At 45.6% G+C, this 16,889-nt stretch overlaps 1 long non-coding RNA gene across 1 annotated transcript; it reads left to right on the forward strand.

Annotated features, from left to right (window-relative positions):
- Nucleotides 1-1,964: 1,964 nt before the first annotated feature.
- Nucleotides 1,965-16,251, forward strand: LOC143615167 (uncharacterized). The gene is made up of 3 exons (XR_013150423.1): nt 1,965-2,221; nt 15,394-15,472; nt 15,925-16,251. It is a non-coding gene; the product is annotated as an uncharacterized LOC143615167 (long non-coding RNA).
- Nucleotides 16,252-16,889: the final 638 nt, after the last annotated feature.

Consider the following 16,889-nt stretch of genomic DNA (forward strand, 5'->3'; position numbering starts at 1 on the left):
CGTTCGTTTAACTTTATTGGTTTAAGTTTGTTTATGTACATATATATTAATTAAAAAATTGACCCGTTACAACTTGGTCTAGCTTTAATAAATTTGTAGGCCCGACAGATTTTCCTTGACATTACTTTTAACCGGTTTAGTCATATTGATTCATCTGTGCTCAGATATGTTTGTTCGTTTAAGTTCGTGAACGAACATGAACACAACATTCCAATAGTTAAAAGTAATGTCAAGGAAAATCTGTCGAGCCTACAAAATTATTAAAACGAACATGAACACAACATTCCAATAGTTAAAGCAAAAGGATTACCTGAAAACTTGAATCACCAACACCACAACCACCAATGAGTAACAATTACAGCCTGCATACAAAATCAACAACCAAAATGAAAATAGGATAGCAAACAGTTGATAACACCACAAAACTTGAGCAATACAGTGAACCTAATTACCAAGATTAATCAACGAAAATTCGGTGAAATTCATTTTGCTTTAGTTTTATAGTTTTAATTTAATTTATAATAAATCATGTTATCAAAACTATACCATAAGAGATTTGTACTAACCTGAGAAAACTAAAGTAATGATAGATGATATATAAGTAGAAGATAAAACACCTAAAATATAATAGAAATTCAACCAAAACCAACCTAAAGAAAACATTCATAATAGCAACACAAACACGAATTTCACCGAACTGAATATCGAACTGAGAAAAATAAGCTATAACGGAAGACATACAATAACAACCAAACAGTAAGACCGTAAGAGGATTAGCAAATGATCAACCGAAGAGTGACGAACCGTAAAAAGAGGAGAAACCAAGACAAACAAACACGGTAACTATGAGACCCGATGATGAAAAAGAGCAGAAGCTTTGAATCCCTCTTTACCAAATAATCATGTATATAAACGTCTAACCTATTAATCAAACCAAAAACACCAAATTGTACTAACATAACATTGTCTGATAGGTTTCACATGATCAATTAATTTGCAGTTGCAAGTATATAACTCAATTAATTATCTAGGTTTTTGAAAATTTAGGAGCGTTAGGTCACAGCTATTTTCAAAATCAATTGATAGAAGAAACGGAACATAATCTAAGTGTTGCTAGATAATAATAATAATAATAATAATAATAATAATAATAATAATAATAATATTTCAGTTATCTTTCCTTTCAAATCATTTTATATCCTTTTTTGAACATAATAATAATAATAATAATAATAATAGATAATAATAATAATAATAATAATAATAATAATAATAATAAGTCGCCATAATACCTTTCACCACCCGGACAATCGAAAGTATTCTCTGGAGATGGTTTACAATGATCACATACTGGTCTAACCCAAGGAGAATCATCTCGAATATGAGCTACGATGTCCTCATTTGGGAGGCCATTTTTCACCAACATATGCCTATCAGGAGTCAAAAAGCAACTCTGTGATGAAGGAAATGTTGAGACGAAGAAGGTGACGAAGAAATTAGGCATTGTGAAGTTTTTTATAATAATAATAATAATAATAATAAAAGGACGCTTATTCTCAATTTATACCAATTACACTCATTACATCATCTAAAATTAAAGAGTTATCTTCGTAACAGATCACTTTTAATATTCTTAAAAAACAAAGAACATTAATGAGCTTAAAGTCAAACCGTAATTAAAAAATATTCAATGTACATTCATTACACACATCTATTCTGTTATATTATTATATATATATATATATATATTAAAAGACAACTTCTTGATGCATTATCTGTTGTACCTCTGGCTTATCCTGTTGTACATTATTCTTTAGCTGCTTATGTATTGACCAGTGCATAAAATGTTGTACTACTTGCTTTTTAGTATTGTACATATTAGGATGTGTTTAGAAACTCACACGTGTTCTATGTGTTTTCCACCTGTTGCTCTTTCTTAATAATTGATATTCCATACTCTCTCTCTTCCGCCTCTTTACAACCGTAGCCCACCGGGTGTTCTCCACCGTCGTAGCCACATCCCACTATATGAACGTCGTTGCCGGCGGCCGTTTAGGCCGTTTTTGGTGACGGTGGTGGCCGTTGCCGGATTCCATTTTGGAATCCTTGGCGACGGCGATGGTGGATGTGGTCAATAGTGATGGTGGACCTTCGCCTTTTCTCTGTGGTTATGGATGTGGGGTTTTGTCCCAACTTTTAGGGCCTTCGGAAGTAGGTAATGGTGGATCGTCATTGTCGGCTGTTGTTTTAGGCCGTATGTGGTGGCTGGCGGCGGCGGTAGTCCGACGCTCGGTCCATTTGCCTGTGGATGTTACGCCAACTTCCATTATAATCAATCTCTGCTTTGATTTCGGTATATATGTTTTCGAATCAGGTTTGTTTTTTTGCATGTACCTATTTCTTTCGTTTTTTAGAAAGAAATATAGGGAAAGTGGAGTGTTTTCTCCGCTGTTGCTGGTGGCTTTGGTCATCTATGGAGGCGGCGGACTTACAACGTGCAGTGTGTTGCCTCTATTGTGACCTTAGATGGTGCACATGAGGTGTTCGATTAAATGCATATTAGTCCGTTTGGGCCTTAGAAAGGCTATGATGGTTTTCCGAGCCTCTGTCTTGAACATTTGTCATCTTATTACGATGCACATAACGTGTTTGATGCAATGCTTTGACAACTATGCTACACCGGTGATGAGGATGACCGACTCTTGGGGTGTGAAGAAACACTAAGTGACCCCGAGCAGATTATGGATAATCTGGGGGTTAAGTAATGTTTCCCACGAGGGTTAGGTCCGGCAGAGATGGTTATTCTGATGACCTGCAAAACAGACACTGTGAGCTTGTCACTGAGAAGGGGGGGTTCCTCCTTGTGACCACCCTCCGGCGTGAGAATCAGACTAGATTGCTCTGAATATAAGTGTATATAAAGAGAGATTGCTAGAGAAGATAAGATACAAGATAATGATACCGTTCCAAGGTGTTGGAGTATTTATAGCCGAAGGTAGGTTTCCAAGAAGGTACAGCCAGCTGTATAATATTCCTTCTCCACCAACTGTGGGCTACGCACGTGCCATGCTGGTAGTTGGTGGGTAGGCAGCGGCTGATAGTGACATGGCCGACTGTGTACTGTTCCTTTTCCACCAACTGCAGGCTATGTACGTGCCACGCAAGGGTTGGTGAGTAGGCAGCGGCTGATAGTGACATTTTGTACTAGAGCGTGCTCCTCGTACTGTTGTTGGTGAGCTGTCACCCTGTGATTGGTTCATGGGCCGCTCTGGTCAGATCTTGTCTATTTTGTCCATACCTTGGCAGGTATAGTACAAAAGACCTTCCAGAAGCGTACGGACTGGCTCATTTGGGCGGGAGTGTTCCCGCCTTGCTCATTCCTTCAGGTGACATTACTGAATTATTGAGTTATTGCCTTATGCGTGTAGCCTTGCTGTTAGTGCGGGTAGCCTTCCCTGATGGCTTGTATCCGCAGCTGCGGGAACAGGCGGGGTACTTCACCATTGGGAGGCTTTTCCTGCGGGAACAGCTGGCGTACTGCGCGTAAGGTCTTCATCTCTGAGCATGGTTGGTCCTGCGGAACCAGTTGGTCCTTGCGCAGACGTCCCTCTTCAATGTGAGTCTTGCGGGTCCAACTGGGCTCTGCTGGGACCTACCTCTTCAAGTCCCCCCAGTCCAATGTTCTTCTCATAAATTGTTAATAAGTGAGGTGAACTTTTGGACTTAAGCAAGGGGTTTTGAAAAGGGTTTTTAGTTTTAAGGTTTTCCGTGGGGATTCTTCCCGCGGTTTTCCTAATGTCACTTGCAGAAATTCCCGACTTTTCTGCCTGATCTTTGGTTGTGATGCGGGTATGCGTTTAACCCCTTCGCACATCGGGAGCGTTGAGTTTCACTTACATAGATTCTTCACGAGATTTTGGTAGTTTCGGACATAGTGATCAGTTATGTTAAACCACCAATTCCGCCTTGAAGTTTCAAACAAGGTAGTTCTCAACGTTCCCGCTATGCGGAGGTGCTATTTCTCTTTCCGCAAGCACGGTCCAGAAGATCCTTCTTGGTTTCAATTCCCTGCAAGTGCTAAGTATGTGAAGGGTTTCGCCTTGACACTGTACCCGCACTCGTCTTATAGTTTCTTTACTTCCAAGGTATTCTTGGCTTCAATTCCCTGCAGGTGCTAGGTATGTGAAGGGTTTCGCCTTGACACTGTACCTACACTTGTCTTACGGTTTCTTGGATACCAAGGTATTCTTGGCTTCAATTCCCTGCAGGTGCTAGGTATGTGAAGGGTTTCGCCTTGACACTGTACCCGCACTTGTCTTACGGTTTCTTGGATACCAAGGTAAGGGGGTATATTCCCTCTTATTTTTGAATCTTTGAATCTTTTTGAATTTCTTTGAAACTCGAAGAGTTGGTGAAAGGATAAGAACAGTCCAAACTGTTGAAGGGACGTTAGCGTCCGACGGTTTCTTCTGACAGTTTCAGGACGTGCAGGAAGTTATGATGACGTGACAGTATGTGGTCATTCCAGACGCTTTTTCAGGCGCGTGGGCGCGAGTTTTCGGGCGCGTGGGTGCGGATTTTACGGCGCGCGTCCTGTCAACAGCTGTTGCCAGCTTGCTTTTTCCACGTGTCATAGTTTCATTGCACAAGCGCTTTTCTCTCTCCTCCGCATTAAATTCATCGCATTCATTGCGATGAGTATATAAAAGGGGAGAGGGTTCATCTTAATACACACTTTCACTTCTCTCTTCTTCTTCTAAACGATTTCCGACAAATACTCTAAGCTTTGTCGAGCATTCTCCTGAAATCGTTCCTTCTTTACTTCTAAAACATGTCTTCTGCTCACGATCTTGAAGCTACCGCCGAAGAGTCTGACGTGTACGTCGAGAACCCGACGTCTACGTCTGATAAGGACGTTAAGAGCACTGCTGGCGAATGCCAGTGTGCTCTTCCCATCGAGCTTTACCAGTACATCATCAGGAAGTTCATGCTCGAGCCATTCGAGCCTGAGTTTCCTGAGCCTCACCAGACCGTGTATGATGCCCCCAAGGGCAAAATAGGGGTATATGCCGCCTTCTTCGTCTATGGGAATCTCAGGTTCCCATTGACGAAGTTTGTATACCGTGTCTTGGAGAGACACGGTGTACACCTGACGGAGGTACACCCAATGGCTATCGCCAAGATCCGCCATTTTGAATGGGTGTGCCTCATTCTTGGCGTGGAGTCCCATGTTGACCGCCTGATGACCTTCTACTCCTGGAGGTGCATCAAAGGCTGGTACACCCTGGTCACCCGGATCAAGGGTTTGAAGATCTGCGCTACCAAGCGCTGTCTTCGGTCTTGGAAGCGGGAGTTCTTTTACATCTCTGCCCGTGTCGTCCCTATTGCGATGACATTCAAGAACGGAAGAGCACTCCCCAGCCTTCACGCCTCCAACTACCAGGAGGCGGAATGGTTTGCCAAGATTTCCCGGATCCAGTCTCCGGTTTACCGCTTTGCGGAATCCGGGATGGTGATGCTCGGTATGAGCCGGGTGTGGAAGGATGCTGAGGCGGAAGCGCCCCAGATTCCCATCGTCCTTGAATACGGTTTGAACTTTATCCCTTACGGTATGCTCCGTCTTCTTTGTTGATTTAGGGTTTTATTCTAACTCTTTTTATTTCAGAGGGGAATGACTTGCAGTCGCTCTTGCATCCGCGGGAAGCTGGTGGTCCCGCTCGGCTGGGTACTCGTGCTCTTGACGAGAACGAGTTGCCCATCCTCGAACAGACGGCGGATCGGTTTGTGGAGGCCTACCCGCCAGGCCACGAGATACTGAGCGCCACGCGGCCAGGTAAAAGACTATTTAACCCTCGCCCTCTCAATGCTCAAACCTCTGCTGGAATTCCTCTAATCTTGTCATCTTCTGATGAGGAATCCGCAGATGGTCCTTTCCTTGCGCGGAAGAAGAAGGCTGCCGGCGGGAAGGGTAAGGCGAAGGTTGCCTCCACTGCCGATCAGGGGAACCGGTCTGAGTCGGAGACCGAGAGTGAAGAAGCGGCGGGGAACCCAGGTGGTGTTGAGACCACTGCTCCGGAGGTTGAAACGGCTGTCACCTCCGAGCAGCCCAGGACGACGACGGTGACCGGTACGAAGAGACCGGCTCCATCGGGTTCGTCCCCGCCTGTTCGCACCTTCAAGCTCAAAAGGACCCGTAAGTGTACATAACTTTTTCATATCTTTCCGCTATTATACTTATATATCTTGTCTTCGTGCAGGCGTAGATGCTACAGTATTCCAGAGTGAAGCGGGAGGGAGCATCTCTGGACCCATGAAGGTAGGTTTGGTCAACCTACCCGAGGCGATGACCCAGGCGGCTACGCCTGCTTGCAGTACTGGTTTAGTTGCTCATCCCGTTGAGCCAACTGTTCCAGCTGTAACATTATCCCCGCCGGCTGTCAGTGCCATTTTCACAGAATCCATCACTGAGCCGGCGGTGATTTCTCTTGCGGGTTCTTCCGTAGCCGCGGCCACGGTTGTGAGTTCACCTCCGGTGAGTTCACCTCCGTTGGTTTCCACCGCGGCAGCCTCCACCATGCCTCCTCCGGCGCCTGCGACTACGGCCAGTCCTTCAGGTACGTTTGGGGTTGGGGCGTCTAGCCAATCCTTGCCTCCTTCCCGTCTCCTTGACCTTTTGGATGGATATCTCTTAGGTTCAGGTGATGGGTTTGGTGGCTATCGGCCTGTTGTCGACCCTACAGGTGCGTAGGGTTATTTTGGCATATATCCCTTTCATCATTTCTCTCTCTTAACTGTTTTTGTTTTATTGTAGTTCGTAATTCCAACGAGGTGTACGCTCCTCGGTGGAATATCCGCCGGGGAACGACCCTCCGGACTGCTAACGAGTGCGTCGAATGGGCGCGTCACGCCGCCCCAAGCGGTGCGCTGGGGGAGGCCATGGCCAGCTACCAGGAAGGTAGGCTGTCCAACGAGCTCCGAATCCTCCTCGCCCGGATGCAGCCGCGCGTCGAGCTACTTTGTCGTGAAAACGACAAGTTAAAGAAGGCGCGTAGCCTTGAAGTGGCTCAGGCGCGGGCTATCCGAGAGGAGAATGCGAAGCTTGCCGCCGTTGCTGCGGAAAAGGAGAAGGCCTTCAAGGCCCTCGAGGTTGAAGTTCAGGCCCGGCTCGAGGCCCGTTCCAAGGCTGCCCATGCTGTTAACGAACAGCTTCGGCTGGCCAAGGAAACTGCACGGAACGCAACCGAGAGGGCCACCAAGGCTGAAGCTGTTGCTGAGCCTCTACGCATCGAGAATGAGGAACTTAAAGCCAAATTAGTGAGGCTCCAGCAGGCTCATGATGCCTTGGCCATGGAAGATGCCAAGAAGCTCCAAGAGATCTTAGGGTGCTTGACCACACTGAGCGTAAGCTAAAGGGCGTCGAAGAGGCTGCAGCCAAAGATGTGTTGCTTGCCAACCTTACAAAGAACGAAGCCGAACGCGCCCGTAATGAAGCTCAAGCTGCCCTCCAGGAGGCTCTGGTTACCAAGGAATGGCTTCTTCGAGAAGCGCTGTCACAGGTATGCGCAGTTTCACAATTTCTTTACGCTTTTCCTTACACTTAGAAGAGTTTTTGATATACTTCTGTTTTATAGGTTGTGCATCGGGTCTTCACGAACACATCATATGACGATGCGATGAGCGCAGCCCTCAACGCTTCTCATGAGGATGGGGAAAAGGCTGGCTTCCTGCTTGGTCTAGGGTTTGTTGAACAAGGCATCCCGCCTTCCAACTTCCTTCTTTACGATGTGGACACTGAAGCTGCTTATGACCAAGCAGTGAATCAGTATGCTGCATTCCCGCATCCGGTGGTGGAGAAGGTGAACGAGATTAGTGCTGCTGATGATGGGCTAACTCTTCTCAAGGCTTTCCTTGAACCGCCACGCTCTACTGATGGTGCGGGTCCAAGTGGGAGTAATCCTGAAGCTTGATCCTTTAGATCCCTTTCCACCGTTAGAGTAGATTTTCATTTTTGTATAGATTTATATTCTTGTACGCGGGTATGTGCCCAGCAATTCTTGTAATATTTGAATTTTGATGGAATATAAATCTTTTGTTAATGCTTTGCCTTGTAAACCTTATATGTTTTGCTCATGCATATTCTAGTTTAACTTGGCAATTTCCTAAGTACTTTGGATAAGTTAACATTTCCACGTGGTAGATAATAGGTTAAAGTTCTGCTTCCTCTTTCGTGATTGTGCGGGTAAGACCGTCACTTTCACTTAGTGGGATGGCTAAACTTTTCCTATATCTGACCTGCGTGGAGGTTTTCCTCATCTTTTCCTTATAAATTTTCTAAGTGTTTTGAATAAGTTAACCTTTCGACGCGCGGTTGTTAATAGGTTAATGTTCAGTTTCCTCTATCATGATTGTGCGGGTAGGACCGTCACTTGCATTTAGTAGGATGACCAAACTTCACCTATAACTGACTTGCGTGAAGGTTTTCCTTATCTTTCCCTTAGAAATTTTTACTGTTTTATGTGTTTATGCGGGTTTTGCCGCTTTCCACACGCAACGACTTACTTCTTCCCATATTTATGCGGTGAATACCGGCACATCAGTGTGGAAAGTTCATAAGTATAAAGGTAAGGCTATCAACACAATGTGACAAAGGAGAATCATTTCCATTAGAAGTGGCTCTAGGCCTTTTCTTTACAAGTTTGGAATTGATCTACATGTAACATTTGCGTAATTGAGCTCCGTTCCATGTTCTTGGGATGGGAGTGCCATCGAGCCTTTCAAGCCGGTATGCGCTCTTTCCCAAAACTTCTTTGATAATGTATGGTCCTTCCCAGACCGGGGCCAGCTTTCCTGGGCGCTCTTGGTTAGAAGCCTCGTTGTTACGCAATATGTAGTCTCCTACATTGAAGTTGCAGAGTTTTACCCGCGTGTTGTAGTACTTTTGCATTTGTCGCTTGTAGTTCTCTTCACGCACTGCGGCTAAGTCTCTGCGTTCTTCGGTTAGCATAAGGTCTAACCGTCTTTCTGCATCATTGTCTTCTGGCTAAATCAAGACCCTTGGTGAGGGTAAACCAATTTCGACCGGGACCATGGCTTCAGTGCCATAAGTGAGGCTGAACGGGGTTTCTCCCGTACTGGCATTTTTCAGCGTTCTGTTTGCCCAAAGAACATGTGGGACTTCGTCCACCCAGCCGGATTTGTGTTCCAAGAGTCTTTTCTTTATGCCGTCGACGATGCTTTTATTTGCTCTTTCCACCTCACCATTACCCTGCGGGTGCGCCACTGAGGTAAAGGTGTGGGTGATTTAAAGTTCTTCCAGCCACTCTTGTAGCTTCTTGTCAGCAAATTTGGTGCCGTTGTCGCTCACCAAAGTCTGTGGAAGTCCAAAACGACAAATAATAAATTCCCAAATAAATTTTTTGATATGTTTTGCGGTTGTTTGGGCTAAGGGTTTTGCTTCTATCCACTTGGTGAAGTAGTCGATGGCTACCACTAGGAATTGAACGTTTCTTGCTGCTGTGGGAAATGGGCCTGTCACATCGATGGCCCACTTCTGGAATGGCCATGAAGAGGTGACTGGAACAAGTTCATTCTTCGGGCGATGCGTGTTGGGTGCGTAGAGCTGGCAAGACCTACATTTTCTGATGTATGCCAGCGCATCCGTATGCATCCCCGGCCAAAAGTATCCCGCATTGTTAAGCTTAGCTACAACAGCGCGTGGACCTGCGTGTACTCCACAGATGCCCTCGTGTACTTCCCTTAGGAGGTAGTCAGCATCTTGGTTGTCCACGCATCTTAGGAGTGGGCCAAGAAAGTTACGTCTATAAAGGACATCATCGATGAGTTGATAGTTCAGTGCTTTACAACGTATTTTTCTTGCCTGTGTTTTTGACTCTGGTAGTATACCCGCCGCAAGGTAATTTATTATTGGTGTCATCCATGTTTCTGTGCCGGTTTGGATGACACAGATTTCCTTGTGCGGGACTGATGGTGCTCCAAGGAGTTCAATGCGGATATCCTTTCCCAAGTGGGTGAAGGCTAACGATGCAAGCTTGCTTAACACATTCGCAGATTTGTTTTCGCTACGTTTGACGTGTATGACTTTACAATCGCTAAAATCGCGCATAAGGGTCTTTGCTTGTGCGAGGTACAGGGCCATTGTGTCGTTCACGGCCGTGTACGTCCCGTTTATTTGGTTGGCTACTAACATGGAATCCACGTGGGCTTCCAAGTTTTTCACTCCCATTTTATGCGCAATTCTCAGCCCGGCCAAGAATGCTTCATACTCCGCTTCGTTATTCGTACTTGGAAAATCCAGTCGAATAGCGTAAGTATATTCTTGACCTGCTGGGTTGGTAAGTTTCAACCCTGCGCCTGAACCCTCGTTGCTGGCTGCTCCATCAGTGTAGAGTCGCCAGACCTCCTGGATGTCCTGTGCTGGGAAGGGTTGAGCCTCCTCCTGGCACTCTTTCTCCCGCGAAGCGGGGACTTCTGCAATAAAGTCGGCCAAGACCTGGCCTTTTATGGCTGGTCTTGGCTTGTACTTTATCGCGTATTCTCCCAATTCTATTGCCCATTTGGCTAGGCGTCCCGACAATTCGGGTTTGCCTAGAACGTTTGCAAGTTTGAAGTTGGTGAGAACGGTGATTGGGTGACCTTGGAAATATCGTCTTAGCCTGCGTGAAGTCTGTACAAGTGCTAAGACTAATTTTGCCAGGGTAGAGTACCGGGTTTCTACGTCTGTTAGGACACGGCTAACATAGTAGATTGGCATCTGGATGCCTTTTCGTTCTACTAGCAGGACTGCTCCGGTTGCTCTATCTGTGGCGGAAAGGTATAGGATTAATTCCTCCCCCGCTTCTGGTGCTGTGAGCGTTGGGAGTTCGATCAAGCGTGACCGAATCTCCTGAAAAGCTGCTTCCGCTTCTGGTGTCCAGCGGAAGTGCGTTTTCTTTAAGCAGTTTCTCAATGTTGACACGAATGGAAACGACTTATCCGCATGGTTTGCCAAAAAGCGGTTAAGTGCGACTAGTCGTCCATTCAGTGTCTGAGCTTGCTTGATGGTAGTCGGTGATTCCATTTTGATAATGGCTTCGACCTTTTCAGGGTTCGCTCTGAAGCCATCTTTAGTAACGATGACTCATAAGAACTTCCCTTCTTCCATCCCAAAGGAACACTTGCTCGGATTGAGCTTCATGTTTATCTTCCTGAGCGTGTTGAAAGTTTCTTCGATGTCCTTCAACATCGCTTCCGCGTCAGGGCTTTTGATGACCAAGTCATCCATGTAGACTTCCAAGTTTCTCCCAATTTGGGCATGAAACTCTTTGTCCATCAGGCGTTGGTACGTGGACCCGGCATTCTTAAGTCCGAATGGCATCATTTGATAACAAAATGTGCCATCGGGCGTCCGAAAAGCGGTTTTGTCCTGATCATCAACGGCCATGTGGATTTGATGGTACCCCTTATACGCATCCAGGAAGCATTTAAGGCGAAACGGTGCTAACGAATCTACCTTAAGATCAATTTCGGGTAACGGATAACAATCTTTGAGGCATGCTTTGTTTAAGTCTTTGAAGTCTATGCACATGCGCCATTGTTTGTTATTCTTCAGTACCATAACGGGATTTGCAACCCATGTTTGATATCTGCTAACGCGTACGATGCCTGCGTCAAGGAGTTCCTTGACTTGGGTTCTACACGCGTTAGCTTGTTCCGCCCCCATTACTCTGCGCTTTTGTATGACTGGCGTAAAAGCCGGGTCACACTTGAGCTTATGCTCTGCCTTACTTCGAGGTACCCCAGTCATGTCAGCAGGTGTCCATGCGAAGATGTCAGCGTTTTTCAGTAGTAAGCGTTTGAGTAAGGTGCGCGTAGGATCAATGACTGTTGGGCCAATGGTAACGGCCTGGTCAGGGTATTTGCCATTGAAGGCCCATTCTTCCGGTTCGGTGATGGTTGGTTTAGCCATCTTTGTTTTGGGTTTAGATGAGACAGATGCGATGCATACCTGGGGAATGCCGGTGATCATCGCTACACCCTCAGCTGTTGGCCATCCCATCATGCCGTGGACTGAAGATACCACGGCATTGAATCTTGCCATCCCGTCTCTCCCGAAGAGAATGTCGTACGTGTGGTGTGGCTTCCTCATCACGACAAAGTCCACATCTTCTGTGCGGGAGTGTTTCCCGTCCGTGAGAATGACGGGGAAAGATAGGATACCCAGGGGGTATTTGTGCTGCCGTCGAACCCTTCCATCGAGGCGCAGACCGTTTCCAGGCGTTCCTTGTCTTCGTCGTCTAGCTTGTCGAAGAACTGCCTATACATCACCGTTGACGAGGCGCCGTTGTCAGCAAGAGTGCGGGAAGTGATGTAGTGCCCCAGCTGGCTTTTGATGACGATAGGGCCTTCTTTGCTGGGTCCTCCTGGCACTCGCGGGAAGCGCACCTCAGCTTCCTTCCACGCGCATGGTTTTGTCATTCGTTTTTTTCTTCCTCTGATGTTACTATGAACCATGTGGATGCTGATGTCAACGGGCTTTCGTCCGTTGCCTTTGTATCGTTTATCATTCCTCCCTCCATTCTTGATTGATGCCACAAGGTGTGTAAGTCTTCCATCCTTGACGAATGTTTCAACAATATCCTTCAAGGATGTACACTCCTCAGTGCTGTGACCCTTTGTCCCGTGGAAGTCACAGGATTTGCTCTGATCCGCATTAGGTCGCTGCCGGATCATTGGAGCTTTTGGCCATGGGAGTTTTTCGGTGGCAAATATTTCCGTGACGCTTTTGGTGAGTGGCGTCCATCGGTGTTTTCGGCTTGATGGGTGCGTGTTATCCCTTCCGCCCACTAGAGGGCGAGAGCTGGATGAGGTGTCAAAGTTTACCCTTGACTGCCAAATACCTAGCTTCCTCTTTTTGTTTTGCCGAGCGGTCCGAACGTTGTTTTCTCTAGTCCTCTGCGTGTAGAGGTGTGTATTCTGGGGAAGATCCTTACCCAGTTGCTTCTCCGTTTCGGCAAAGCGCTTGGCCGCCGTCATGATGGCATCCCATGTGGATGGCATGCCGTCCTTACCCGTCAACGTGCGGATAAGCTCTGGGTATTTGGCGCCCTGGATGAAAGCGGCTGCGAACAAGATCTTCGCTTATGGTGCCCAGACTCAGCTTTTTGGAGTTGAAGCGCGTGATGAAGTCTAGTAAAGATTCATCCTTCTCTCTGACGCAGTTGAGGATCGTCCACTGCTCTTCAGTATATTTCCTCTGTTGACTGAAATGTTGGCTGAACTTGTGTTGAAAGTCCGCCCAATCATAGATGTGGTGGACCGGTAAACGATCAAACCACGCCCTGGCCTCTCCAACCAGCGTCATCTGGAACATATAACACCACGTGGGTTCCGTCCAGTTGCTGACGGTTGCCCCCGCTATTAATCTGTTCAAGTGATCGTCTGGGTCGGACATACCATCATAAGTGCCTATGTTGGACATTTGTTTGGCACTTTTCGGGGCGATTGCTTCCGCAATGTCCCTTGCAAACTTGGACGTTCCCGCATTTGCAACAGTTGGTCTAAAGGTTTTGGAGAAGTCACGTGGGTTTCCCCCCGCGGTCCTTGGTTTGAAGGTTTCTCAGAAATTCCTTCTTGGTTGGAAGTCCGTTTCCTTACGCTTCCCTTTCGCCCTATGGCGAGGGTTTGCGTCGGTGTCGGATTCCTCCCGATCATCGTCCGAGTACTCGCACTCACTGCTTATGTTGAGCTGTTGTCGAGTGCTTCCGAATTCGTCAGCCTGTTGGAGTGAACGCAAGCGTTCATCCAACTCAGCTTGGAATTCCTTCTGACGTGCTTCGGCCCACGCCTTAACTTGATCGAGGGTTTGGCGGGGGAGCCTCGTCTGCTTCTCCAACTGGGCATCGGTGAGTCCCAGTGAAAGATTGTTTACTGCACTTGCCCCGGCTTGGGTAACCGTGGTAGTGTTCGTAAAATTTGTGTAACCGCCGGTGTTCCCCCCAGTAGCTGGGGTTGTGGTTACCGGGGTTTCTTGGTCACTCACTGGCCTTGGGACAGGAGTAACGTTAACCATCTTTTCAGAGGTTTTTTAAAAAAACTGAGAATTAGTTCTAGGTTTTATGCACGGATGGCGCCAATGAAGAAACAATAAGTGACCCCGGGCAGATTATGGATAATCTGGGGGTTAAGTAATGTTTCCCACGAGGGTTAGGTCCGGCAGAGATGGTTATTCTGATGACCTGCAAAACAGACACCGTGAGCTTGTCACTGAGAAGGGGGGGTTCCTCCTTGTGACCACCCTCCGGCGTGAGAATCAGACTAGATTGCTCTGCATATAAGTGTATATAAAGAGAGATTGCTAGAGAAGATAAGATACAAGATAATGATACCGTTCCAAGGTGTTGGAGTATTTATAGCCGAAGGTAGGTTTCCAAGCAGGTACAGCCAGCTGTATAATATTCCTTTTCCACCAACTGTGGGCTACGCACGTGCCATGCTGGTAGTTGGTGGGTAGGCAGCGGCTGATAGTGACATGGCCGGCTGTGTACTGTTCCTTTTCCACCAACTGCAGGCTATGTACGTGCCACGCAAGGGTTGGTGAGTAGGCAGCGGCTGATAGTGACATTTTGTACTAGAGCGTGCTCCTCGTACTGTTGTCGGTGAGCTGTCACCCTGTGATTGGTTCATGGGCCGCTCTGGTCAGATCTTGTCTATTTTGTCCATACCTTGGCAGGTATAGTACAAAAGACCTTCCAGAAGCGTACGGACTGGCTCATTTGGGCGGGGGTGTTCCCGCCTTGCTCATTCCTTCAGGTGACATTACTGAATTATTGAGTTAGTGCCTTATGCGTGTAGCCTTGCTGTTAGTGCGGGTAGCCTTCCCTGATGGCATGTATCCGCAGCTGCGGGAACGGGCGGGGTACTTCACAATTGGGAGGCTTTTCCTGCGGGAACAGCTGGCGTACTGCGTGTAAGGTCTTCATCTCTAAGCATGGTTGGTCCTGCGGAACCAGTTGGTCCTTGCGCAGACGTCCCTCTTCAAGGTGAGTCTTGCGGAACCAATTGGGCTCTGCTGGGACCTACCTCTTCAGGGTGGTAACTGTATTGCTTGGAAACAAGCAACCATAATTGCAGCTAAGAATATACTGTCTATAAGGTGTTTGATGAAATGCTTATATAATATTTTCATACTTTCAATACGTTTCTTTGTTGGCTATGATGCGTTCTAAAATTTATGCTACGATTGATTTCATATCGGAGCCTTAATGAGTTCGGATAAAGGGTTTTATCTTCAAATTTATAATCACTCAGCTATTACCTACATGTAAAAGTCTTTCATATTCTAATTTCATATGGTTTTTGGGATTTGATTTTGTGTGCTGTTTTTTGCACCTTAAGGAATCATTATTTGTGGATTGCTATTGATGATCTGTAGGGAACTTTTGCGGTTACTACTTATGCTGCTAATCACTGCCTGGTAACTGCATCCGAACAAATATAAGGGTTTATGTAATTAATGTCTTTATGTGGATATCGTTATAGTATGTGTTAGTTGATTTAGGTTTAAGGTTAATTAGTTTAGTTATTTTAGCAGGGTTGTAATATTGGACAAATCATTTCTTGATTGTGTACCACATTGTGGTGTAGCTAATCACAAGACTTTTAAAGTGCTACATTTTATATTATATTAATTAACGTATTCGACATGATATATTTGGGAAAACAGTAACGGTGATGTTTTAATGCTTTTTTTCTTTTTTCTGAAAATGACATGCACACATTTGGTCAGTTTATGTTTGTCCATAAATCGGGTTGTTATGACCTGAACTCGATATGATCGGGTAACGAACCTGGCCTAAATTGTCCATTGATCCAAAGTTTGTATTTTATGACCTGAGTTGCTGAAATTCTTTATGTTTACATATGCAGGTGCCAAGTGACATAGGGCTAAAGACGGCAATAGGGCCATAACCAATGCTCATGCAATAATAATTTAGAGGAAAGCGAATGCTGCAAATGACGCCCAATAAATCATTCTAAAAAACCCGTTTATCTTTTTTTCTTTTAATTTTTGAAGGATTATGAATAGGGGGGGGGGGGGGGGGGTTGTTACTGTGTAGTTCTTTTGTTATATTGCAATGTGTGGTGTTATGCAATGGTTGGTTTTTTAAAAGTGATGAATCTTTTAACATAGTTGCTGCCATGTGTAATCACTAATCGGTCTTTCGCTAGAACTACTAGATGAACTATAATAGGCTATGATTTTGCGGCTGGGTCTAAAAACTAGTTTATATATTAATTATCAACTTCCTTACACTAACGTAGGTGGTGGTTGTTTTTTTGGCTTATAAGATCGGGTACTGTGGTCAGGTTATCATCCAGGTAAAAATATCGTCTTACCTTAGGTTCTCAAAACCGTTTCGTTAATGCCCGACTGGCAGTTCTCTCTCCCATCCAGTTACTACAGGTGTTGACACACTACCTAGTCTTAAGGTGAAGGAGTAAAAACAAAATTAGGGAATTCTTAAAGAATTTCCCAAATAATGAAAAGTAGTCTATTAATTTTTATTAATAATTAAATTTTTTTTTTTTGAGAATGAGGCATAGCCTCGGAGTTGTGTGTGTGCCAGATAATATAAATAAACAAATAATTTATTAAATAACTAGGTAAGCTATAAACACATAAGTAAAATACATAAGGTAATCAAATAAGCACGCATGAGGTCCTAAGCATGTTACTAAGGCACCACTAACAACCTATCTTAAACATTCGGCTCTGATACCAATCTGTCACACCCCAACCTAAGGCAAAAATGTCGGGGCGCGAACTAATTGCTCACAGAACACAACATACTATCATGCAATATTAAAGGTGACAATAGATATTTATTTAA

Source organism: Bidens hawaiensis, unplaced genomic scaffold (genome assembly GCF_021521415.1).
Source record: "Bidens hawaiensis isolate Kalapana, Puna unplaced genomic scaffold, B.hawaiensis_p1.1 tig00041925_1, whole genome shotgun sequence".
Lineage (NCBI taxonomy): Eukaryota > Viridiplantae > Streptophyta > Magnoliopsida > Asterales > Asteraceae > Bidens > Bidens hawaiensis.